This window comes from Aquarana catesbeiana, linkage group LG08 (assembly GCF_042186555.1).
Source record: "Aquarana catesbeiana isolate 2022-GZ linkage group LG08, ASM4218655v1, whole genome shotgun sequence".
Taxonomy (NCBI): Eukaryota; Metazoa; Chordata; class Amphibia; order Anura; family Ranidae; genus Aquarana; species Aquarana catesbeiana.
The window spans coordinates 200,901,212-200,928,885 of record NC_133331.1 but is presented as its reverse complement, the minus strand read 5'-3'; the positions used below and the strand labels follow the sequence as shown (position 1 = coordinate 200,928,885).

The following is a 27,674-nucleotide window of genomic DNA, read 5'->3' as shown; positions in this document are numbered from 1 at the left end:
TTACAAAATGCTGCGTTGTTTTCTGAAATGTTGAAAAACTTAAGCTGCCCATACATTATGCAATTTTCTTTCCTTTAACTACATGTTTAAGGTAAAAAAAATTGCTTGATTACCACATCAACACAGTCAGTGGTTATGGGGGAATCCCTCCCGCTGCACTATTGTATTTTGGCAATGGGAGGTTCCCCCTGCCAACGGAATACAATTATCAGTGCTTGTGGCTATAGCCTGCGGCAGTGATCATACAAAAAAAAAAAACAGACTGGTTATAGTAATGTCGATCGATAGGCCTACTTCAGTACAATCAGCCTGCCCATAGATGAATTGAAATTTGACCAGTTCCTGCTGAAGCGACATCATTTTGATCCATCTATCGCAGGCTTTAGAGGTAAAAGTACAAAAGGAAGTTTATAGTCTTCTCAAATAATTATCTTAACTTTGGGGACCCAAATCGATTCAATGTAAGTAAAACCATGATGGAAATTTCCATTCTTCCTGACTCAGCCTAGGTTTTAGGGATGAAAATATTTTTTATTAATAGTTCAGTTTGTAATATCAAACAAGTAAGACACTACAGTAAAAAAAAAAAAGGTGAACTAACAAGTCAGCAACATTAGGTATATAAAAATTAGTGCTGCGCTGTTCTTTTAAAAAAAAAAAGAAAAAAAAAACCTATGCTGCTAGAGGTAGTAGTACAAAGGTAAATGAACACGTAAAATGATATAAACATATAAAAAAACAGAAACAGTATAAGAATAAGTACAATCAATATAGAGCACTTCTTTACTCAATAGGTGCAGTGTGATATTCCACAATAATTGGTGGTAATAGCAAAGTGCAAGAAAATCATTCAATAAAGACCTAAGGCCAGATGTGATAAGTATCTTACTGGAAACACAATCACTAAAAACCTCAATGGATCATGCAAGTAGGCAAAAAACATTGTGCAAAAAACAGCAATTAATAAATTAAACGTGCAACGTGCAATCAATATGTGCAAGAATCGCAAATGCAGTGTATAATAAACATATAACCAAAATAAGTCCACTGTAGAACTTGTGGAAATTCAAACAAAGGCAAACGTGTGTAAAATATATAATGGGACTGGGAATGTAGTCCAATGCGATTAAATCCTCTTAATGCGACTAATCAGAAAATGTGCAAAAAAGTGCAATAAGGTGCTGAGAGCATGGGGGTGATCTCCTCTTCGTGCACAGGACACACAGAGAGGTAACCACATAAAGTTGCTGGTAATGGCTGCTTCTCCCTTGTACTCCTGACTGCCTCTCACTTAGATTCCTGGGCTGGATGGAGCTGTTAGTGGGTCTTTGTCTCTCAGTGGAGCAGGAGGGGGATTAAAGGAAAGAAGGGGCCAAATAGTGTAGTATTTCATTTAGAGGTTGGTTTTTATTAAATCAATGGTGAGGGTACTCACTTCACTTACAAGAAAAAAGCACACACAAAACTTATCTCCTATGAGCGGCGAGCTCGTTTGCATATGTCAGTCTTGGATGCCTATCCCGTCCCTACGCGTAACGTCACAGTCACGTGGGGGTGATCTCCTCTTCGTGCGCAGGACACACAAAGAGGTAACCGCATAAAGTTGCTGGTAATGGCTGCTTCTCCCTTGTACTCCTGACTGCCTCTGCCTCTGATGAAGTCAGACACCGGGAGAAGAGGCCGGAAAGAGCGGAGAAGTTGGAAGAGACCCCCGAAGTCGGAAGAAGACCCCTGGAGGTGCCTAATAAATTACTTTAAAAACCTGTCTAGTGTGTTTTTTTATTGAAACTTTTTTCCCCAGGTGAATGGGTAGGGGTACAATGTACCCCATACTCATTCACATAGAGTGGGGGGCCGGGATCTGGGGGCCCCCTTATTAAAGGGGGTTTCCGGATTCCGATAAGCCCCCGCCCACAGACCCCGACAACCAACGGCCAGGGTTGTCGGGAAGGGGCCCAATGTCCTCATCAACATGGGGACAAGGTGCTTTGGGGTGCGGGGGCCACAGGGCGCCCCCTTCCCCAAAGCACCCACCCCCCCATGTTGAGGGCATGCGGCCTGGTACGGTTCAGGAGGGGGCGATCGCTTGTCCCCACCCCCTTTCCTGACTGGCCGGGCTGCGTCCTCGGGTAAGGGTCTGGTATGGATTCTGGGGGGACCCCCACGCCATTTTTTCAGCGTAGGCGATTCCCCTTAGAATCCATACCAGACCTAAGGGACATTGTCGCCTCTTTCTCGCGCTCTCTGCAATAAGAAAATGTGTTTTTCCTATTGCAGCAAGATGTGCAGTACCCTGTCGCCGAGAACCAGCGCAACGGGATCGCGCTGGAAACATTCTCGCGGGCAGGTGCTGTAGCTGCCCTTGCGTCGCATTTGGTCCGTCGGACCAGCATACAGACGAACGGATTTCCCGATAGGAACTGGTTCAGGCGGGAAGATTTGAAACATGTTTCAAATCGAAAGTCCGCCTGATTTTCAAACGAAAAGGTCCGTCGGAAGTCCGATGAAGCCCACACACGGTCGGATTGTCCGACGGATTCGTTCCGGCGGACAAGTTCGGTCGAAAAGTCCGCCCGTGTGTACAGGGCATTAGTACTTACATTGTGTAATCATCCGTTAGTTGTGTTTCCTAAAATCATGTCATTTATATTTCAAATTCACTATAATGATGAAGTTGTTGGTATATGCCTGTCTCCCAGTATATAAACAGTTCTCATAACTGTTAGGGGCAACTGGTGGGGGCAGATGGGAATCAAATTTCTATTCGAAGCTTACAGAGGTGTCATTTGCAAACTTTGAACTAGTGAAAAAAAAAGAGAGAGGAGTACTGTATGTGCAAAATTACAATTAAACCATTTTTTTTGTATCACAAGAAATATTCCTGCAAAGTCATGACATGCTAGCTGTGACTCACTTACTCTGTACCATTTTAAAGTTGTCTCTCTTCTTTCTCTCTTCTTCCCAAATCCTCAGGAAATGTACAAATCTATGCTGACCTACAGAAAGCTTCTAGGCGTATCCGGGACAGATTGACAAGACACAATCTCATTCCCCTCTCTGGCAAGAAACTGACACAACAAATTTTCAACACCCTGCATCTTTGGTTTTTTTATGTTTATTTTTGGCGGATTTTCATAACACAAACTTATTTTACTGGTGCTAACAAATCATTAAAAAAAAATTCTCATTTAACATCCTAATTCCTATTCCTAAAATCTCCTTTCAAAATCCCCATTTAATTATTTATTTTATATTAAGTGTCAAATATTAGACCGAGTTTTTAATAATATTCACATGCTATAGTTAGACTCCAAATGTTAGAATTCAATATAAAAGAAGCTGCTTTTACAAGTATTCAAGCTTTTATTTCAGCTTGAAAAAGCTTGTGTTTTTTTGTGCAACCACAAAAATATGCAACAAACGTTTTTGCATGTTTTTGAGCTTCTTCAAGCTTTTTTGAGCTCTTTTGAGCTTTTTTGAGCTCTTTGGGGCACTAGCTCCTCTCAAAAACGCGAGTTTGGTGGAGGTTTTTTCTGCCTGTCTGAGCATATGCCTGAAAACGCCTGAAAAAGCCATAGTGTGCATGGACACATGGGGGAAAGTTTCCAGACAGAAAAAATAAGATGTCAAAAGCCTGTAGGAGCCGTTTCTTTGAGCTCCTTTTGAGCTGCAGTGTGCATGAGCCCTTATAGTATTCCCATACATTGTAATAACTATATTATATATATAGATATTTATACTTATTTTCCATGTATAACTTTTTCTGTTATGATATACTCTGATACTCCTATTTGTTACTCGATGCTTGCAATGAAATATACATTTTTTGAAACATAAATAAGTTATATATTACAGCCCTTGGGCTTCAATAAGTTAACAATATTAATAATTAAAAAGAAAAAAAAAAAAAGAGAAAATCTTTGCAAATCTACGAGTGACTAATCTATTTTCTCAGAACCTACTGTTTTAAAACACCAAAAAACACTGTCTGCCCCAATATTTCTATTTACAGAGGTAATCTGTCAAACCAACCAAAATGCTAACTAAAGTTACTGGCTATACCAAAGACCAAAATTGCTAAAAATAATGTCCCTGACTATCACACCAACTCATTTTACAGAATCTTCCTCAGACCATCATACTGACTGATGCCACTGTGTCATATATAAACTAATACCTACTGTCACGCTCAGTAATGTCTTACAAATGTCACAACACCTGATGCCAGTGTACATGGGCATAGGGGCAAGGGGGGGGGGGGGGCAGGCATATCATGCCCATATAAATATAGCCTAGAGAATGTACATCTTTTTATATTGCATGGGTGACCTTAAAATTATACTCCCCCCCCCCCCCCCGCCCCTGAAAAGAGTTCTGCAGATGCCCATGCCAGTGTATATATGCTATCACCAACCAACAGAAAAGTACTCTTCTGTGCACAGGAGATGACACAGCACACATCCAAGTAACACCTCCAGAGCACTACATGTTCTTACCAGATGCTTTTATTTCCTTTTTAAATTGGCATTTAATAAGTATGAAATTGACACCTGGTACCTAGTTAACATCATAATTTTTGGATACCAATTATGGCAGTATAAACTCCAAAGCATAAACATATACCATATGGCTAAATCATGCCATTATTCTTTTTTATTTTTTATATTACTTTGTCTACTTACAGAACAATATAGTTTATCCATCATAGATGTGTCATTTTTAAAGCTGTTGTCCAGGCAGATTTGTTATTTCACTTGAAACAAGTTCCCCAGCTTTTCTGTTATATTGCTTTTTCAAGCAACCCCCAATTCATCAGGAAATACTGCCTACTAACTCATCTTCAGAGATAGTTCTATGTGACATGGCCCTTTAGACTCCTTTGCCCTGTGCCACTGGAGGAGAGAAGATCGGACATCCCCCAGTCTTTCCAGAAAATTCTCTTAGAACAGAATCAAAATAGTAAAAAAAAATAAAGTTTTTTTTATAGATAGGGGAGAGGGTTTTTTGTTTTAATCCGCAGTGATGTGCAAATACAAAAACCCGTAAGTGTACAAAAAAGTGCACAAACAGGGTCCACCTAGCCAAAAGGCCTGGCGGACCCCTTTCCTCATAGTCAGCCGAAGACGACCAACGAGTACTAGTAGGAAGAGAGACCCCCCCCATTTCAGGGGAGAAAGGAGGATGACCACACATCTCCCCCCTAGACTTCAGAATAAGCTTGAGGACCACATACTCCATTCAGTGAAAACAACACACACAAAAGTGAAAGGAGACAAACATGAGGAGAAAAAATAAATTAAATAAATAGTGGTCATGCAATGTGCACTGGCTAGGCCCGGTAGCAAATATTGCCCTGGACTTAGCCAGAAGGCCCAGTGCAGAAAATGTTTTAGTGATGTGACCATGTGTTCACACCATTCACACACCGTGGGTTCGCCACGCCCAAGTGCTACTACGCACACCCATGGGGTGACCACAGCCAGGGGGCATAGATACTGTGGACTCTCTACCTTCTCAGTCCATGTCCAGACAAGGTAGACCCATTTAACCATATGCCGACCGCCCACGCCGATTTACGTCTGCAGAATGGCACGGGCAGGCAAAAGGCCATACCCATACGTCCCTTTGAAATGCCAGCGGGTCCCTCGATGTTTGCCGGCAGCCCACGATTGTGGTGAGGTAAGGCAGAACGGGGAGATGCCTATGTAAAACAAGGCATTTCCCTGTTCTGCCTAGCAACATCACAAGGATCTACTGTTCCCTGTCATCGGGAGCAGTGATCTCTGTCATGTTGTAGTGAGACCATCCCCCCTACAGTTAGAACACACATAGGGAACACACTTAACCCCTTGATCGCCCACTAGTGTTTAACCCCTTCCCTGCCAGTGACAATTATACAGTAATCAGTGGCTTTTTTTTAGCTCTGATCATTGTATAAATGTCAATGGTCCCAAAATAGTGTCAAAAGTGTTCGATCTGTCCGCCTCAGTATCGCAGTCACACTAAAAATTGCAGATTGCCGGTGCCGCCATTACTAGTAAAAAAAATTAATAATAAAAATGCCATAAATCTATCCTCTTTTTTGTAGACGATATACCTTTTGTGCAAACCAATCAATATACACTTATTGCAATTTTTTTACCAAAAATATGTAGAAGAATACATATCTGCATAAATGAGGAAGAAATTTGTTTTTTCATATATTTTTTGAGGATATTTATTATAGCAAAAAGTAAAAAATATTGCTTTTTTTTCAAAATTGTTGCTGTTTTTTTTCGTTTATAGCGCAAAAAATAAAAACCGCAGAAGTGATGAGATACCCCCAAAAGAAAGTTCTATTTGTGTGGAAAAAAAGGCCGTCAATTTTGTTCGGGTACAATGTTGCACGACTGCGCAACTGTCAGCTAAAGCAAAGCAGTGCCAAATCGCAAAAAATGCTCTGGTCAGGAAGGGGGTAAATCCTTCCGGGGCTAAAGTGGTTAAATCAGAAATAACTTATTGAGGCCCATTCAGTATTCCCAGGGGAATTACTGACATGCCAACTGCCTGTGGCCATCCCAGTTTCATGTTCCAGCTGGTACTAGCCTTCAGAGCCCCCATCATACCAACAGGGATACTATACAGTCAGCTATTCCTACCAAAAGGCCAGAATGCCAGCAGAGCACTCCTACTGGACACTGATAAGAACAGATACTACATTTGATCTTAGCCAAAAGGCAGAGAAAAGGATGGGGAAAAGTTTAGTCTAAAAATTTTGAGATTCCAGAGATGAGCTTTAAAGTCTATGAAAAATATACAAAGCCACCAAAACGGATTTCTTTTTTACCAATTTATGGTTCTCTTATATTTTTTCATAGAATTCCAAGGAAACCCGAACTATGAACTTCTCTTATTCACTCCCTTAAAGTTTGCTAATAATACCATTTTTTTTTTTTTTTTGCTATATCGGATCAGAAATTAAGTAGGCAGGGCTGACAACACATGCTTGGGAATTCAGAGCCAAAAATGCACTGTGATGCCATGTCAAGGAGGAAGTTAGCAGCACACTATATTTCTGGCACAATTATTTATCTATGTTTGCACCATGTTAGAGGTATAAAACATGGGGGCATGTGAATGTATTCTTGGGATGTACAAAATATTTTGCTTTGACATACACTTTAAGGTCTCCATTGCATACAAGTTTATTAATCTCCTGATTTCAATAGTATTGTTTGCTTTACAGTAGACTTAGTGCTAATAGTGCTAATAAACATCATATATGCCAGAGATTTTGTGCCCCCTATTGCCTCCTCTGCTTGGTTCTTCCATTATAATAATCAAAATAATTTATTCCACAAGACATACTGTACATACCAAAATAGACATAAAATATCTTACACAAAACATTCCACATCCACAAAATTACGGCAATTAACAACCTGCACACTGCCTTGAAATCACCCTGTTCATGAAGGAGCGCACATTAGCTAATCCTTAAAAAAAACCCTTTAACAAAGACTGTAGATTCCCGAGCATTATCTGGCCCATTTCTTGTTCAGCGACCGGGATTAATGGGGGAGGTTTTGACTTCTTTTCTTGTTCTGGTTTTTGCACTCAGAACTTGGCCCCCTCCCTGTTATCTGACCAGCCAGGAAAAGCATAACAAATTCTAGAAGTGGAAATGCAGCAGAGGGGCTGAGAATAAAAGATAAAGAGAGTAGTGAAGTGAGGCATGACACAAGACAGGGTTACTTGGCGAAACAAGCTGCTTCACTGCATTTTACAAATGCACATTAAACCACAGCACAGCAGTGCACTGTAATGTGTTGAGTTTCTTAAAGGGAAACTATGGTGATTTTTTTGTGCTTCATTATTGTTATTTGTATGAAACTTGAATGTATTTTGTAATTGTTGTAACAAATGTCTGGACAACGCAACCACTTTTTACCATAAAGCATGAATATTCCACTGTAGCAATATTTGTATATTTTTCCATATTGATACAGAGCCAACATATCATGCAGCATTTCGCATAGTACACTCATACCATATAGTCGCTCTGTTGTCCTTCACAGGTGCTCACAGTGTAATGTCCCACCTACACTCCCTAGGCCTAATTTGGGTGGAAGCCTTGAAGGTTGTTAACCGTTTAAGGACCACCCCACACACATATAGTGCAGCAGGGAGGCCCTTTAGTATGAAATCACGTACCTGTACGTGATATTTTCTTCCGGGTCTGGGGCGCACACGGGCCCTGCCAGCGACTGGATCCAGCTTTGATTGGATACAGCGGGAGCCAATCAGCGGGTCTGGCGGACCCAATGTCTGCCGGAACCCGCTGATCGTTCCCGAGGCAGACAGAATGGCTTTCTGCCTATGTACACAAGGCAGATCACCGTTCTGTGACAGGAGAAGACAGAGGTCTTTTGTTTCTGCTAAGCAGGAACATGGATCTCTGTCTTCTTATAGTACAAGCACACAGTTAGAAAGCACCCCCTAGGGACACATTTAACCCTTTGATTGAGCCTGATGTTTACCCCTTCCCTGCCGGTGTCATTAGTACAATGACAGTGCATATTTTTTAGCACTGATCACTGTATTACTGTCACTGGTCCCCAAAAAAGTGTCAAAAGTGTCACACAGGGGTTGATTTACTAAAGGCCAACAGACTGTGCACCTTGGAAAGTGCAACTGCACTCTGCAAGTGCAGTTGCTCCAGAGCTTAGTAAATGAGGTAAAGTTTCACTTTGCAAAGAATACCCAATCATGTGCAAGTGAAATAAAAAAAAACAGCATTTTTGCTTGCACATGATTAGTTGATGAAAGTCAGCAGAGCTTCTGCTCATTTACTAAACTCTGGAGCAACTGCTCTTGCCATGTGCAACTGCACTTTCCAAAGTGCACAGTCTTTTTGCCTTTAGTAAATCAACCCCATAGTGTCGGATTTGTCCGCTGCAATGTCGCAGTTATGTTATAAGTCGCTGATTGCCGCCATTACTACTGACAAAAGAAAAATCCAATAAATCCCATAAAAATATTCAATGGTTTGTAGACGCTATAACTTTTGCGCAAACCAATCAATATACGCTTATTAGGATTTTTTTACCAAAAATATGTAGCAGAACACATATTGGCATAAATTGATGAAGAAATTAGATTTTTTACATTTTTTTATTGGGTATGTTTTGTAGCAGAAAGTAAAAAATATTGTTTTTTTTCAAAAATGTCTGTCTTTTTTTGCTTATAACGCAAAAAAAAATAAAATAAATAAAATCGCAGAAGTGATCAAATACCACCAAAAGAAAGCTCTATTTGTGCAAAAAAAAGGACATACATTTTTTTTTTGGGTACAGCGTCGCACAACTTGTCAGTTAAAGTAACGCAGTGCCGTATCGCAAACAATGGCCTGGTCATGAAGAAAATATTTTTTTTTTATATAGTTACATTGGTTCAGCCTGGACCAGTGTAACTATGTATACATCATACCTGGCCAATGCTCCTGGAAGTTGAAAATCACTCAAAGAGACACCATAAATACCGTATTTATCGGCGTATAACACGCACTTTTTTCCCCTTAAAATCAGGGGAAAGTTGTGGGTGCGTGTTATACGCCGATCCCCGCTAATTGTAAGCTATTGGCGGCTATCGCCGCCGACATTCACATAGTGAGTAGTTTTAAATATGGCGCCGTGGAGTTCGGAGGGACTCAGCGGTGCTGAACGAGCGCCGCCGAAATCACAGAGCCGAGATACACATAGTCGAGTGTATTCGGCTCTTTCCGGCGCTGCTCACAGTCACGCCCAGTCCCGTTATTGGACCTGTGTTATGTCCATCATAGGACGGGACTGGGCGGGACTGTGAGCGGCGCCGGAAAGAGCCGAATACACTCGACTATGTGTATCTCGGCGGCGTTCGTTCAGTTCCGCCAGCGCCGAGTCCCTCCGAACTCCGCGGCGCCATATTTAAAACTACTAGCATGTGTATGTCGGCGGCGGCAGCGGCAGGCGGTAGGCATGGACACTGGGGACAAGGCTGCACTGGGGACAAGGCTGCACTGGGGACAAGGCTGCACTGGGGACAAGGCTGCACTGGGGAAAAGGCTGCACTGGGGAAAAGGCTGCACTGGGGAAAAGGCTGCACTGAGGCAAGGCTGCACTGACAAGACTGCACTGGGGCAAAGCTGCACTGACAAGGCTGCAATGGACACTGGGTCAAGGCTGCACTGACACTGAAAAGGCTGCAATGACACTAACAAGGCTGCAGATGAACACTGATGAGGCTGCATTGATGGGCATTTTAATGTAAGTTTCTTTTCCTTAAACTTCCCTCCTAAAAGTTTTTTTCCTTAAAATTCTCTCCTAAACTTGGGGTGCGTGTTATACGCCGGCGCGTGTTATACGCCGATAAATACGGTATTTATACTCAATAAAATTGCAATAATTATAAATATTTGAGTGCAACAATAAAACTTTAACAGTGCAAAATGAAACTTACACCAACAATATAAAAGTGCAGAGCTATACACACTAATGTACTAACAAAAAGTCCAATTCTATAATAATTTAAAAAAAAGTCCTTCCATACGCTACATCCACCCTAATGTAACCAAATTGTGACACTTCCAGGAGTGTTGGATTCCTGGTCCCCTTCTGTGTACAGCATTGACATAAAGGCTGATGGAAGGAGCCTCAACATGTAGTGGAAGACCAGGCAACCAAAACACCAGGATGCAGAAGATTCTTTGGCAGTATAGAGAGCAAGGGGCATCAGTGTTGGCAGGAGGATATGTAAGTATTATCTGTGTTCTTTTACAGGTATGGCTTTGTTTATTTTTTTCTAAAGTGGTAGAGTCACTTTACAGGTATTTTCCATGCTTACTTGGGATGATGGCCCCATCCCTATCTGCATGGGTCGTGTCTACATCTTTTGAATTAAGAACTCCAAAGCTGTCAACCATATCCTTTCTTCATTACTTACTGAGTCACCCAGAACAGAAGTCAGAACTCCTGATCTGCTCACTTGCTCTGGGTCAGTGACTCTGGGTCAATTTAAAGCTTTGTTATCCTTTATTAAATGAAGGGACTGCATTAGTAATCTGCCCATCCTATCTATTTAGTATTCAGAAAGAATCCAGGAGATGTTTTTACCAGTTGTCCCCCACATGATCTGAAAGTTCCTCTGCAGCACCAAAGGTCTGGATATTATAGCACTGTCCATAAGGCCAAAGCTGTCAAATCTGCCCAACAGAATTATGCTTTCTGGGTTAGCAAAAGGGCTTTTCTTGGCTGAATTCTTCCATCCTTCTATATTTGATATATATGTGATCTGCTGTGAGTACAGGGAGTGTTCATGGTGGGGGTGAGTGGGAGACTAGTTGGCAAATGTTTCTTTCCCCCACCCCTACATGTTTTTAATGATTTGTACAGCTGCAGTCCGGTGCTGAGTTACAGACAACCAAATACAATTTATAGATTAACCCTGTCTGCTCCACCTCTTCCCCTCAACTCTAAGCAAACAGCTAAATGCAAAGTTGTAAAACAGGTATATAAACTGTTTTATGAGATAAAAGATAAGTATTTTGTTTGACCAGTCTTGTGATCCAGAGATCCTTGCCAGACAGCACAGCCAGATCAATGACCTCACTTTTCTCCATTATGGTTAAGCAATACAGCTTGGTCATTGAGTGACCCACAGCCTTCTTACCAAGCAGTGAAGGTAAACTATCTCACTGCTGAGGTCACCATTCACCCTGCATAAAGAAAAAGAGGTTTGGGACTTTATATGAGGCCAGGACATAGAACGTCAAGTGCCTCCATCCCTATTGGCAATTTGCATAAAAAGAGAGTTTGGGACTTTGTGTGAAGCATACGACTGAATTGGACAACATGAACAAGGAGTGTCTGGCGGGTATACAATAATATATAGCTTAATAGCATTGTGTCATATCATGTACATAATATCATAGCATGAACCAATTGCATATAATTGTATATAATTTATTACATATGAATCACATAGTAACAAGGTAACATAGTATCATAGTAACATATGGGTACATGACATTAACAACATGATAAAAAAAGAAACCACCAGACTCTAAAATTTATGTTCACATATTTGTAACAAGACCATGACACATTGGTAAAGGCCAGAAAACAATGTTTAAAATTATTGGATATCACTCTTGGATTATGTAATAAAAATGTAGGCATCTATATAGCTCAACGCGTTTCATGGATAACTCCAATCTTCAGGAGAAGATGCTAAATCGGTAACTATTATTATTATTATACAGGATTTATATAGCGCCGACAGTTTACGCAGCGCTTTACAACATTAGGGCAGACAGTACAAGTACAATACAATTCAATACAGGAGGAATCAGAGGGCCCTGCTCGTTAGAGCTTACAATCTATAAACATATTATAAAATTAATAGGACTGGCCAAAAAAGAGGGAGGGAAAGAAAAAACAGTGTAGATAGTTAGGATGATAACCATGAATCACCCATTGGTAACTTACAGATAAACTGTGAGCGTGGATGACAGCGCTGGGGGCTGGGACAGACTGGGGGAGAAGGCATCATCAGTCCCGAGAGCTGAGGCGGTAAGCTCCAGAGGCAAAAGGATGGAAAACCAGCAGGGAACAGACATCCCTGGGGAGCTATCCCCTATATGACCTAAAAAGTGACAATCAAATTACCAATTATCTATAAAATATAATTTGTATGTGTTATTATAAGTGAAGAGATCACATAGTATGGTGTTATATTGAATAAAAGAGAGGTGATAGGGGGCGCGGAGTGAAAAAAAAAGCATGTCTCCAGACCTAAACCCTATTGAGCATTTGTGGGGCGTCCTTAAATGGAAGATGGAGGAGTGCAAGGTCTCTAACATCCACCAGCTCCGTGATGTTGTCATGGAGGAGTGGAAGAGGACTCCAGTGGCAACCTGTGAAGCTCTGGTGAACTCCATGCCCAAGATGGTTAAGGCAGTGCTGGAAAATAGTGGTGGCCACACAAAATATTGACACTTTGGGCCCAATTTGGACATCACTTTTGTTGCCAGTGGTTTAGACAATAATGGCTGTGTGTTTAATTATTTTGAGGAGACAGCAAATTTACACTGTTATACAAACTGTACACTCACTACTTAACATTGTAGCAAAGTGTCATTTCTTCAGTTTTGTCATATGAAAAGTTATAATAAAATATTTACAAAAATGTGAAGGGTATACTCACTTTTGTGAGATACTATATATATATATATATATATATATATATATGCTGTACCAAATGTAATGCAAAAATGGGCATAACTTTTTAATAACTTAAATAGCTCGTTCAAATTCCACATGTTGGTAGAGTAATGCCGCGTACAGACGATCGGACATTCCGACAACAAAATCCTGGATTTATTTCTGACGGATGTTGGCTCAAACTTGTCTTGCATACACACGGTCACACAAATGTTGTCGGAAATTCCGATCGCCAATGAACGCAGTGACATATAACACATACAACGAGCTGAGAAAAATGAAGTTCAACAGCCAGTGCGGCTCTTCTGCTTGACTACGAGCATGCATGGAATTTTGTGCGTCAGAATTGTGTACACACGATCAGAATGTACGACAACAGATTTTGTTGTTGGAAAATTTGAGATCCAGCTCTCAAATTTTTGTTGTCGGGAACTTCGACAACAAATGTCCGATGGAGCCTACACACGGTTGGAATTTCCGACAACAAGTTCACATTGAACATTTGATGTCGGAAAATCCGACTGCGTGTACGTGGCATAACTCTATCTCTATAGTTACTCTTCTGCCGTATACACACGGTTGAACTTTCCGACGGGAAATGTTCGATGTGAGCTTGTTGTCGGAAAGTCCGACCATGAGTATGCTTCATTGAACATTTTCTGTCGGAATTTCCGCACACAAATGTTTGAGAGCAGGTCCTCAAATTTTCCATCAACAAAACCTGTTGTCGGAAAGTCCAATCATGTGTACACAAGTCCATCGCACAAAAGTTCACGCATGCTCTGAATCAAGCAGAAGGAGCCGCACCGGCTACTGAACTTCCTTTTTCTCAGCTCCTCGTACATCTTGTACGTCACCGCGTTCCCACGTTCAGAATTTTTGGCCAACATTTGTGTGACCGTGTGTATGCAAGACAAGTTTGAGCCAACATCCTTCGGAAAAAAATCCACGGTTTTGTTGTCGGAAAGTCGGGCTTGTGTGTACGCGGCATTATTCTTTTTCATTGCAGGTAAATAAGGGATATTAATCTATTGAGTTGTTAACCAGGGAGGGGTGCAGGCTGTCCAACATCCACAGAAGGCTACAGAATGGATGTTGGAAGGCTCTGCCCCTCACAGTCGCATCATTCATTCACAGAGATCTGTGAATGAATAAACTACAATCGCGCCTTCCACCACGGTAGATGGACTTGTAGTCCATAGACACTTCCTGCAGCTTAGTAACTGACAGACTCTATAGAGGTACGAGCATAGAGCTGTAGAAAGTGTTTGCAGAAGCTTTACATTGCACCCAGGACCCACTGATCACAGGTGCAATGCTTTGTAGGCTCCTGCATTAAAAAAAAAAAAAAAAAAAATCACACTTTTTTTACCTGCAAAAACATTTATTATTTTTTTATCAAAGGTGAACTTGTCCTTTAACCACTTAAGGACCAAGCCTCTTTCTGAGATTTGTTGTTTACAAGTTAAAAACAGGTTTTTTGGCTAGAAAATTACTTAGAACATTATAATTTTTTTTCTAACACCCTAGAGAATAAAATGGCGGTCAATGCAATACTTTCTGTCAAACCGTATTTGCACAGCGGTTTTACAAGCGCACTTTTTTTTGGAAAAAAATACACTTTTTTGAATTAAAAAATAAGACAACAGTAAAGTTAGCCCAATTTTTTTTTTTTTATATTGTAAAAGATAATGTTAAGCCGAGTAAATTGCTACCCAACATGTCACGCTTCAAAATTGCGCCCGCTCGTGGAATGGCGACAAACTTTTACCCTTAAAAATCTCCATAGGGGACGTTTAAAAAAAGAGGAGGTCTAGGGTTAGAATTATTGCTCTTGCTCCACCGATCGCGGTGATACCTCACATGTGTGGTTTGAACACCGTTTTCATATGCGGGCGCTACTCACGTATGCGTTCGCTTCTGCACGCGAACTCATCGGGATGGGGCGCATTTAAACTTTTTTTTTATTATTTATTTATTTTACCTTTTATTTTTTATTTTTACACAGTTTTTTTAAAAAAATTGTCACTTTTATTCCTATTACAAGGAATGTAAACATCCCTTGTAATAGAAAAAAGCATGACAGGTTTTGGGGGCAAAAAGACATCAGATCTCATATTTAGACTGAAATACAATTAAAAAAAAAAAAAATTGTCATTTAAAAAAAATCATTTAAAAAATGTCCCTTTAAGAGCTGTGGGCGGAAGTGACGTTTTTACGTCGCTTCCGCCCAGCAATTGTATGGAGACGGGTGGGGGCTATCTTCCCCTCACTCATCTCCATACCCAGCAAGTGAAAGGACCGTATCTCCTCCTCCGCTGCTGACGGCTCCGGTAAACGGCAGAGGGCAGCGGATCGCACGGGAGGGGGGGGCCCTCTCCTGCCACCGATAAAAGTGATCTCGCGGCGAATCCGCTTCAGAGACCACCTTTATCCTGTAGCGGACCGCCCACTGAAGAAGGGGATACCGGGGTTATGGCAGCTAGCTGCAGCCATAACAATGATATCCTCCTTCAAACAGCCGCCGTAAAACTGCGGCGGGCCTTTCGTAAGTGGTTAAAGTAGAGCTATAGGGAAAACTTTTTTTTTTTTGTTTTATTTTGGATAGAGTAAGGAAGAGTTATAACCCATCAGATTTTTTTTTTTGCCATCTGTGTCCCATTGCAGAGATTTACCTTAATTCCCAATTCCATAGCCAAACAGGATGTGAGAGGAAATCCCTGCAAAATAAGGGAATTCTTAGGGGGCCCCTAGGTCACCAGAGCTTGTGTCCCCATTGATAGATTTCCCTTCCATTAATTTTCTGGGGACAAACCAAAATTTGGGATTTTCTGTTTCTTTCACTTTCAACGATAATAGTAAACAGGACAAATAGAGAGAATGAATCTCCTTAATGGGGGCACAGACAGCAATACAAACTGACAAGCATTCTAATCCTTCTACACAAAACTGAAAAAAAAAATGTTTCCTTTAGTTCTACTTGTGTGAGTTAAAGGGTAACTCCACTTTTATGGGGAAAAAATGGCAAATAAAAAAAAATATGTAGCATATGCAATTGCAACACAAGTCATATTGTAATTGAATGTTGTTAAAAAATACCTTTCCTTTTCAATCTGCAGCTCTGTAATTTTCTCTAAAGTGAAATGCAATATGGCTACCTGGAGTTGTTCTGTACACAGAATGTATAAAGAACGCCCCCCAGAAACATAATTTCCTGCTTGTGTGATTGGCTCACTTATTTTCCCAAAAGTCTATATTAAGATACAAGTGAGATTTTAGGCATCCCCTGCAGCAAAAATTTCATTTTTGTTAAGATACTCCCAACAGGAAATCACGGCTAAAGGAATGCAGGCCCAGCAATTTTCCGCATTAGAGCCCTGCAGATGAGGCAGCTGATTGATAATTATGAAACCACTCCCATTAGGCTCACTCGGCACATGGGCACAGAAAAGCAAACATTGATTTCTTCAGAATAACAAAAGTTAGGAATCTGCAACAAAGTTTGTTAAAATCCTTGCAATGTACATAGATCACCCAGAGGGGAATGTTTTTTTCTCAACAAAAGTGGAGTTACTGTATATACTCGAGTATAAGCCAAGATTTTAAGCCCTTTTTTTCAGGCTGAAAGTGCCCCTTTGGCTTATATTCGAGTCACCACTGTCTGCCTACATGATCAGAGCGTCAGGCAGATAGACGGCAGCCAGTGTATCATAAAAAAAAATCGGCAGCCATTCCAGTGTTCAAAAGCCGCGCCTCCTCCTCGTCTGCTCGTAGTCAGTGTTCAGCCTATCACAGACATCCTCTCATCCTCATCCGTGGATGAGAGGATGTCCGTGATAGGCTAAACGCTGACTGCTGAGAAATTGAGTGTTCTGCCTATCACAGACGAGGAGGAAGCGCAGCTTTTGAACACTGGAATGGCCGCCGAATGTTTTTATAACATGCTGATCGGCCAATGGTGGCTGCAGATCGGCACACAGAGGATGCAGATTAGCACAGGTAGGCTGCAATGGACACAGGGAGGTATGCACAGGACACAGGGAGGTATATACAGGACACAGGGAGGTATACACAGGACACAGGGAGGTATACACAAGACACAGGGAGGTATGCAATGGACACTGAGGTATGCAGCTGCAGATGGGCAATGTTGACCCTCTTTTCCCTTACAGTAGCTGCTGCATTTCTCACCCTTGGCTTATACTCGGGTCAGTAAGTTTTCCCAGTTTTTTGTGGTAAATTAGGGGCCTTGGCTTATATTCGGATCGACCTATACTCGAGTATATACTGTACTCTTTAAGTTTCAATAAACATTAGGTATTGGTTAGCAGTCAGGGTATATGGTAGTACAGCTTTTAGTTCACCTCATATGGTATTTTTCCCAAATGTAAAATCCCTAATATTGGTCATGTCCATCCAAAAACATTTTGATAAATCAAAATTTGTTTGAGATATGCCACTGATATCCATTCAGACGCAGGGATGCAAAGTCCATAGTAAATCTCACTTTATAGTAAATTCAGTGAAGTTTTCCAAATTTTGTCAGTTACAACCAAAAACATAAATGTATTTTATTGGGATTTTATGTGATAGACCAACACCAAGTGGCACATAATTGTGAAGTGGAAGGAAAATGATAAATGTTTTTCCAAATTGTATTCAAATAGATATCTGAAAAGTGTGCAATTGTATTCAGCCCCCTTTACTCTGATATCCCTAACTAAAATCTAGTGGAACCAACTGCCTTCAGAAGTCACCTAATTAGTAAATAGAGTCCACCTGTGTGTAATTTAATCTCAGTATAAATACAGCTGTTCTGTGAAGCCCTCCGAGGTTTGTTAGGGAGCCTTAGTGAACAAACAACATCATGAAGGCCAAGGAACACACCAGACAGGTCAGGGATAAAGTTGTGGAGAAGTTTAAAAGCAGGGTTAGGTTATGAAAAAATATCCCAAGCTTTGAACATCTCATGGAGCACTGTTCAATCCATCACCCGAAAATGGAAAGAGTATGGCACTGCAAGCCTACTAAGACATGGCAAGGAGAGCATTAATCAGAGAAGCAGCCAAGAGGCCCATGGTAACTCTGGAGGAGCTGCAGAGATCCACAGCTCAGGTAGGAAAATCTGTCCATAGGACAACTATTAGTCATGCGCTCCACAAATCTGGCCTTTATGGAAGAGTGGCAAGAAGAAAGCCATTGTTGAAAGAAAGCCATAAGAAGTCCAGTTTGCAGTTTGCAAAAAGCCATATGGTGGACACAGAAAACGTGGAAGAAAGTGTTCTGGTCAGATGAGACTAAAATGTTACTTTTTGGCCTAAAAGCAAAACGCTATGTGTGGTGGAAAACTAGCACTGCACATCACCCTAAACACACCATCCCCACAGTGAAACATGATAGTGATAGCATCATGTTATGGGGATGCTTTTCTTTTTTTTCCAGCAGGGACAGGGAAGCTGGTCAGAGTTGATGGGAAGATGGATGGAGACAAATACAGGGTAATCTTCAAAGAAAACCTGTTAGAGTCTGCTAAAGACTTGAGAATGGGGCGGAGGTTCACCTTCCAGCAGGACAACAACCCTAAACATACAGCAGCCAGAGTAACAATGGAAAGGTTTAGATCAGGGGTAGGCTACTTGAACAACACTGATGAAGTCAAAGATGACCCCCCCCCCCCAAAAAAAAAGAAAAAGTCAGTAAGACCGACCTTTTTTTTTTTTTGTTTTTTGATAAAATATTTTTACTCAGAGCAAAAATAAATATTACAAGAGGGTGCAGGGTTTAGAAGTGCGTTATGCATAAGTGCGTTATGCAGCAAATGCAGGGTGCAGAATGCAGTGATCAGGAGTGCGTTACTCTCAGAATGCAAGGTTTAGGAGAGCATTGCGGTCAGAATGCAGGGTTCAGGAATGCGTTGCAGTCAGAATGCAGGGTTTAGGAGTGCATTGCACTCAGAATGCGGGGATCAGGAGTGGGCTGAGCTCAGAATGAAGGGTTCAGGAGTGCATTATGCTCAAAATGCAGGGTTCAGGAGTGCATTACACTCATAATGCAGGGTTCAGGAGTGTGTTGCGGTCAGAATGCAGGGATCAGGAGTGTGTTGCACTCAGAATGCAGGGTTCAGGAGTGTGCTGCACTCAGAATGCAGGGTTTAGGGGTGCATTGCGCTCAGAATGCAGGGATTAGGGGGTGCATTGTGCTCAGAATGCAGGGATCAGGGCCGGGGGGGAGGTGGGGGGTGATGTGAAGGGTGGTAGAGGACACTGCTATGGGGTGACCATTCCCATAACAGTGTACTCTCCTCAGCTCCCTTCACATCACCCCCCCCCCACACACAGTGGTTTCTTCTGCCCCCTCTTTCCCTTACAGCAGTAACCCCCCCCCTTCCCTCCCCTCCCATCCCCCCATAGCACAGTGTCCTACCTGTTTCCACAGCGGAGACCGAGAGGCAGCACAGTTCTGGACAGAGGACGAGAGCTGGCAGAGTGACTTTTCATATTAGCAAGCTGGTGATTGGTTGCTTAGGACCACCCTGTGTCCTAGCAACCAATCACCAGCAGTTTAACATAAAAAGTTCATTTGGCCAGCTCCTCCTCCCACCCTCATTCTTGAGCTGTGCTTCCTCCTGGTCTCTGCTGTTCATTGATCACAGAGGCGGAGGAGGATGGAGGCGGGATAGAGAGAGAGACCAATATATAGATGGGGTGGCGGAGCCACTGAGGAGGCTGGAGGCTGGGAGGGGAGACAAGGACCAATACATAGAAGGCGGGGGTCGGTGGCGCAGGAACTTGTTTGCGGCCCACCTGTCACCTGCCTGCGGTCGACAGGTGGACCAGGAACGACGGGTTGCCGACCCTCGGTTTAGATAACACATTCATATGTTAGAATGGCCCAGTCAAAGTCCAGACCTACATACAACTGAGAATCTGTTGCAAGACTTAAAAAAAATTGATGTTCACAGACGCTCTCCATCCAATCCAACAGAGCTTGAGCTATTTTGCAAAGAAGAATGGGCAAAAATGTCACTCTCTAGATGTGCAAAGCTTGTAGAGACATACACAAAAAGATTTGCAGTTTTAATTGCAGCGAAAGGGGGCTAAATACAAATGCACGCCACACTTTTCACATATTTATTTGTAAAAAAATTTGAAAACCATTTATCATTTTCCTTCCACATCACAATTATGTGCCACTTTGCGTTGGTCTATCACATAAAATCCCAATGAAACACATTTACTTTTTTGTTGTAACATGACAAAATTTGGAAAATTTCAAGGGGTAATACTTTTTCAAGGCACTGTATATAGGCTAGAACCTGATTGTGCTGTCATTGTGGTAGCATAGTAAATACTGTAAACAGAATATTTGATTGTATACAATTGCAATAAACTTTAGTAAACGGGGTCCAGAGAGTCACTAATCTGGACCAGCATCCGTCAAAAAAGTAAGATCTTACTCATACAGATGCGATAGATAGATAGATGAAAAAATGTAATAGGCTAAAATTGGTCAAAAAAGTGAATGGCTGTACACACTTGTACTCAAATATATTCTGATACCTTCTTGCATTGGTGTAAAGTCGTGCATGGGACTCACTAAGTAATGATACTATAGGATGTATGGTAGCCAGGGAGCTATCAGATGGCCAAAATGAAATACAAAAAAGTTTAGAATAGCGTATTTAAAAATAATAAACCATGTTATGCACTCAGACGGTAAAGTCCACAGCTAAGATATGTGTATTAGATTTGTATCTTCTAGCAGCACATGAGTCTTGATGAGATATAGAACATGCACACAAGTGGCCTCTGTGCTCCAAGAAGAAAGCAGCCCAGGGATGGGAAGAGGCTCAGTCCTGTCATAAGAAGAAGCTTCTTTGTGGCTCACATTCCTCAGCAAACAGCAGGGCTAATCAGTCACACATTAGAACAATAAGCCCTTGTGGTACTGCAGCTTCGTATACTAGGCCCTGCACTGTTCAAGCGTCTGGGAAGGATGCATCAAGTGCTGTATCTGAATGTATAAAATGGCAATACCTCATCATTTCAAACAGAGTTCAGACGAAGGCCTCCCAAAATACTGTAAATTATAACACTGATTTCTTTGACACCTAATCTGCAAAGGCAAGTTTGTTGCAGTTATCTCTCATGGGAATCTGTTAAGGAAAAATGGTGCTCCATTTAGGCTTTCTACAAGGCCAGGTTTCAGTTATATACTTTTACAGCCCAAAACTACACTGCTGTTCTAATCAAGGTTTTAAATATTTACTCAGGCTTGTAAAAAAAGCTGCCATATAAACCCAAGATACCATGCATGCTTAGGCTGGCTTGGGCTGGATTATTGTTTATTTGGTGGTCACTTCTCAAAGAGGGGAGAGGTTACCACATAGTAGATCTGCACGTTTCTATATTTAATGAGAATCAAGTTTATTTTTTGCTTAGAATAAAGATCATGATTCTCTCACAATTCTCGGCGTAACATCATCTTTCACATTATACAAAAAAATTGGGCTACCTTTACTGTTTTTTTTTTTAAATTCATTGAAGTGTATTTTTTCCCCCAAAAATATTGAGTTTGAAAGACCGCTGTGCAAATACAGTGTGACATACAATATTGCAACAACTGCTATTTTATTCTCTAGGGTCTAAGCAAAGAATAAATAAATATCTATATCTATATAGATATAGATATCTATATCTATATAGATATAGATATATATATATATCTATATATATATATAAAATGTTTGGGGGTTTTAAGTAATTTTCTAGCAATAAATACTGATTTTAACTTGTAAACAAGTGTCAGAAAAAGGCTTCGTTTTTAAGCAGTTAAACTGACCTCATTTTCAGACTAAAGTTCATCCCTTTGATTAAAAGATCTAAATGATGCAATGGGGGTTATTTACTAAAGGCAAATCCACTTTGCACTACAAGTGCAAACTACAAGTGCAGAGTGAACTTGAAATTGCACTGAAAGCGCACTTGGAAGTGCAGTCGCTGTAGACCTGAGGGGGCCATGCAAGGAAAATAAAAAAACAGCATTTGAGCTTGCACATGATTGGATGATAAAATCATCAGAGCTTCCCCTCATTTCAGATCTTCCCCTCAGATTTACAGCGACTGCACTTCCAAGTGCACTTTCAGTGCAATTTCAAGTGCACTCTGCACTTGTAGTTTGCACTTGTAGTGCAAAGTAGTGCAAAGTGGATTTGCCTTTAGTAAATAACCCCCAATGCTTCTTTTTATCTCTCAGCGCTGAGCAATGTTATGATAAACCTTGCCGGCGGCCTTTTTTTTTTTGACAGTTCTGAGCAGAGAACGGCTCTGCACTATATGAATCGTGTAAATACCAGATTAAGATTGTGAGGGGGGTTGAATCGAGATCGCAATTTTTTAACGATTATTCGTGCAGCTCTATCACACACCACTCTATACTCAAGATTACATTTTATCACACAGTGACTAAGGGTTCATATTTTATATATCATAACAGAAATGCTACCATCTTGGCAGGAATGGGGTATAAAAAACCTGACATATAAAGCTTTTCAGTGTATATGACCAGACTAGTGGAATAATAATCTTTCAATACTGGTACCCCTGCTATTGTATTAAACCACTTCAGCTCTGGAAGATGCAGCATGACCAGGCCATGCGTTACAGTAATTGACAATTGCTTGTTTGATGTTGTACCCACATAAAATGTATGTCCTTTTTTCCCACAAATAGAGCTTTCTTTTGGTGGTATTTGATAAATTTTGCATTTTTTATTTTTTGCGCTATAAATAAAAAAAGACCAACAATTTTGGAAAAAAAAATTACTTTCTGCTATAAAACACATCCAATAAAAAAATGTAAAAAAATCAGTTTAGCTACATATTTTTGGTAAAAAAATCCCAATAAGCATAAATTGATTGGTTTGCGCAAAAGTTATAGCGTCTACAGACTATGGGATATATTTATGAAATTTGTATTTATTTATTTTTACTAGTAATGGCGGTGATCAGCAACTTATAGCGGGACTGCGATATTGCTGCAAACAGATCGGACACTGACACTTTTTTGGGAACCAGTGACACTGATACAGTCAAAATTCATACCAGACTCTCATCCAAGCATGCAGCCTAGCAGGTCAGGAAAGGTGGGGGGGGGGGGGAGCGAGCGCCCCCCCCTCCTGAACCATACCAGACCACATGCCGTCAACATGGGGGGGGTGCTTTGGGGCGGGGGGGCTCTGCTCCTCACCTCAAAGCCCCTTGTCCCCATGTTAGGGCCTCTTCCTGACAACCCTGGGCGGTGGTTGTCTGTGAGTAGTTTAACAAGGTGGCCCCCAGATCCCGCACCTCCTATGTGAATGAGTATGGGGTACGTATTTCCCATACCCATTCACCAAAAATAAATAAAAACAGTAAAAAAAAAAAAATAAATAATACCCCCCGATGCAGATCCATCGTCAATCATGCCACCGCCAGACCCGAAAAAGAAAAAACGCTCCACCGTCAACTAAGGAAAACTTCCAAATACCTTGCTTGCCGTTTGCCAGTTCTTATATATGTAAGGGCAGGGCCATCTGGCCATGTCATCTGGTGGCGCCGCCCCATTATGACGTCACTGACCCAGCATGCACCGGTCGTGACATCACAAGAAGGGCGGTTCCACCAGGTGACATTGACAGGTGGCTCCGCCCCTTACCTATATAAGAACTGTCAAATGGCAAGCCAGGCATTCAGCGGTTTGCCTTAGTTGGCGGCAAAACATTTCTTTTTTCGGGTCGGCGGTGGTGTGGTGATTGACAATTGATCTACATTGGGGGGACATTGTTTTTTTATTTTTTAATAAAGGAATTATCAAAAACTGTCTCTGCGTTTTTAATACTTTTTGACACTTTTTTGGTGAATATGTAGCCATACTCATTCACATTAGTGTTAAAGGGGGCTTCCAGATTCCGATAAGCCCCCTGCCCACAGCCTCCTACAACCACAGCCCAGGGTTGTGGGGAAGGGGCCCTTACCCCATCAACATTGAGACAAGGTGCTTTGAGGTGGGGAGGGGGGGGGGGGCAGAAGTCACATGCTCCCCTATACCTGGGAGCACCAGGGGTGCCCACTGTAGGCTTCTTGCTATCTTTCAAAGAGAAAGATAGAAATATTTGATTTTCTAAAACTGTCAAACCTTGCAATCTGTCAATCTAGAGGTGTTGTACACCGGTGATATCTAAAACTTTCCTAAATTTGATTTGCATCTATAGTAGTAAAAATCGAGAAAATAGTTTTAATTTGTCATCTAATGACAGCAGTAAAATTGGCTTAATTTTTGAAGAGATGCTTTTCAAGACAACTCCTCACCTAAAGAGATGTAGACTGCAGAATTTTTATCTTACAGCATTGGCTTTGCACAAGGTTAAAATCATGAAATCAATTAGACAAAAGACATGGCAAGGCAAACAAATTGTTCACAAAAGAGGAAAAGTATGAAACTGTCAAACAATTTGCAGAAATCCTTGCAGTGTATTTAGCTCGGAAATAGAGTGGAGCTTTACTTTAAATACTGTTTACAGGACTTGTTCCCAGTATTTTAATTCAAATTAGGAGCCGTCAAACTTAAATCAATTGCTTTAAGCGCCATAATACAAAACTGGAGTTTTGGATGAAAGGATTTGCACCCTGTGCCAGCTCTGAACCATCCCCTATTCATCATGTACTGCACAGTGCCTGCTTCTCTTGCCCAAAGTTGTACTTGCTTACATTCACAGCAGCACAACTAGAGCTAGTAATATTCCTGATCTCTCCATCTGTAACTGCTAGTGGCCTGGCTGTCATCCTGACCCTCTTAGAAAATGTTTCTGCAAGCAGGTTGTGATCCTTCACTTTTTCTTTGTAGAAGATTGAAGTATCAGGAGAACCACTGCAATCACCATATATTGCAGCAGATCCCAATGTTGGAACGATTTATGAGATCGTAGACAGATATTTTCCTGATCCACGTCCCAGGGAGAAATCCACCTGTCTATAGCCAGTCTAAGGCAACTTTGATGCTTCTATATTAGTATTATTTGAGAATATAGTGCTTGTTTGTCATCTAATGATATTGCAAATATAGGGACAGCTATTCTGTAATGAGTTTGGTATAATGACCTAGATATAATAATGTTTTGTGTCCTAGGAACAACACTTTCAGTAACTCTCAGTACTGACAGCCAGGGCTGGGACAAGGGGTGGGCAGGAAGGGCGGCTGCCCTGGGCAATGTGTTGTCATGTGAGGTGGGAGGGGGGCACCACAAGGATTTTGGGGAGGGGATTTTTGTTGGAAGGGGGAATTTGGGGGGCGGCAGGGGGTAACTATTTTTCTAGGAGGGGGAATTTGGGGGGGGGTGCTAAGAGTGGTGATTTAGGGGGATTTGTTTGGGAGGTCGGATGGGGAAGAAGATGTGTGCTAGGAGTGGGGATTTGAAGGGGGGGGAGAAGATGTGTACTAGGAGGGGACGTTTTAGGGGTAGAGAATTTGTGCTAGGAGGGGGTGAATATTTATTTTGGGGGGAGCAGTTGAACTAGGGGGATTTGGGGGATGGGGGGGAGATTTGTGCCAAGAGGGGGTATTTCAGCGGGGGGGCGGATTTGAACTGGAAGGAGGAAGAATTTATGCTTAGGGGGTAAGCGTGCAGATTAGTGCTCAGAGTTTTTGTGGGGGGATTTTTGCTGACACATAATGCAGTTTTGTATGATCACCCTGGGCTCTAGATGACCTTGTCCCAGCACTGCAGACAGCCCACTCTGACACACAAATCTAGTCAGTGATAGGAACTACAGATACCAGGGTGCCTTAGCGAGGCTCTGTAGCTCTGTAATTTAGTCTACACACATTTGCAAATGTGTGTAGACCAGAGGTGGGGGACTCGAGTCACATGACTTGACTCGAGTCAGACTCGAGTCACCTGTTTGAGGACTTGCGACTTGCTTGACAAAATTAAATAAATGACTCGACTTGACTTTGACTTGTCACTAATGACTTGCAACTTGACTTTTACTTGGGCTATTTGACTTGCAATGACTTGGCACCACCAGTGCTGTGTCTTGGCCGCCCCCCCCCCCCCACAAAAGAAAGCTCCCCCCGAGTCCCGGCTTCGGGGTAGATCAGTATTTTGACTTAATTTGTGACTTGACTAAAATAAATGACTTGACTTGCTTGACTTCTAGCAGGGACTCGACTTGACTTGCTTGCTTTTCGCCACAGTAACTTGGGACTTGCTTGTGACTTGAAGGTTAAGACTTGAGACTTGCTTGTGACTTGCACATGTGTGACTTACTCCCATCACTGGTGTAGACTAAACCCCTGTTTATAACGCATACTGTTAAGCCTCGTACACACGATCGGATTTTCCAATGGGAAATATGTGATGACAATAAGAAAAAACAAATCAGCGCAGATACTGTATGTATATAAACAATAGCAGATAGCTGCTGAACACCAGGGTCAATAATCAAAAAACCCTAAAACACATATAAAACAGATGGTGCAGCGCTAAGAATAAAGTCCATGAATTAGACAGTAAGAAAACATATCCATGTGCTCATCGGTGATGTAACAGCATGCAAAAAAACTCTGTGGGCATATGTGACCCCTCCACCAGTATTGAAGATAGCCTCTCACCTCAGCGCAGGGACCCTTTAATTACAGAGGGTCAGATGCACCTTCCCTTACGGGTCAATATGGATGGTTAGCAGCAAATCCCGATCGGTATGAATGCAGCAAATGGCAAGGTTATGCAGCATAAGTGATGTTTTTCAGTGCTGGGGCTGAGGAATCTGTCTGCTTCTTACAGTGCGTCCCCATAGCAGGCTGTGTTCTCTCCTCTCTCTCTCCCCCTTCAAAAGTTGCATCTGACCCTCTGTAATTAAAGGGTCCCTGCGCTGAGGTGAGAGGCCATCTTCAATACTGGTGGAGGGGTCAAATATACCCACAGAGTTTTTTTGCATGCTGTTACATCACCGATGACCACATGGATACATTTTCTTACTGTCTAATTCATGGACTTTATTCTTAGCGCTGCACCATCTGTTTAATATGTGATGTCAGGCTGTTGGTGGAAAATCCAACCGTTTGTATGCTCCATCGGACAACTGTTGTCGAATTTTCCACAGACGAATGTTGGATGGCAGGCTTTAACATTTTCCACGGACAAATGTCTGTTGTTGGATTTTCCGAGCGTGTGTACACAAGTCCGTTGGACAAAAGTCCAAAGTACAAACATGCATGCTCGGAAGCAAGGACGAGCCAGAAGCGGTTGGTCTTGTAAACTAGCGCTCGTAATGCAGAATTAACATTTGTGACGTGGCAAATTATAAAATCTCCAAATGCAGCGCATATTCTCATCTTCTTTAATGGGATAATAATGAAGCTGCTTTGCTGGTGATACTGATTGAGTTATTGCAAACAA

General features: G+C 41.7%; 1 protein-coding gene and 1 pseudogene across 2 annotated transcripts in view; both read right to left on the bottom strand.

Moving 5' to 3' along the window:
* Positions 1–27,674, bottom strand: part of ZCCHC24 (zinc finger CCHC-type containing 24) — a 180,432-nt gene that overhangs the window by 53,876 nt on the left and 98,882 nt on the right. The window lies entirely within an intron of this gene.
* Positions 6,619–6,730, bottom strand: LOC141106937 (U2 spliceosomal RNA; annotated as a pseudogene).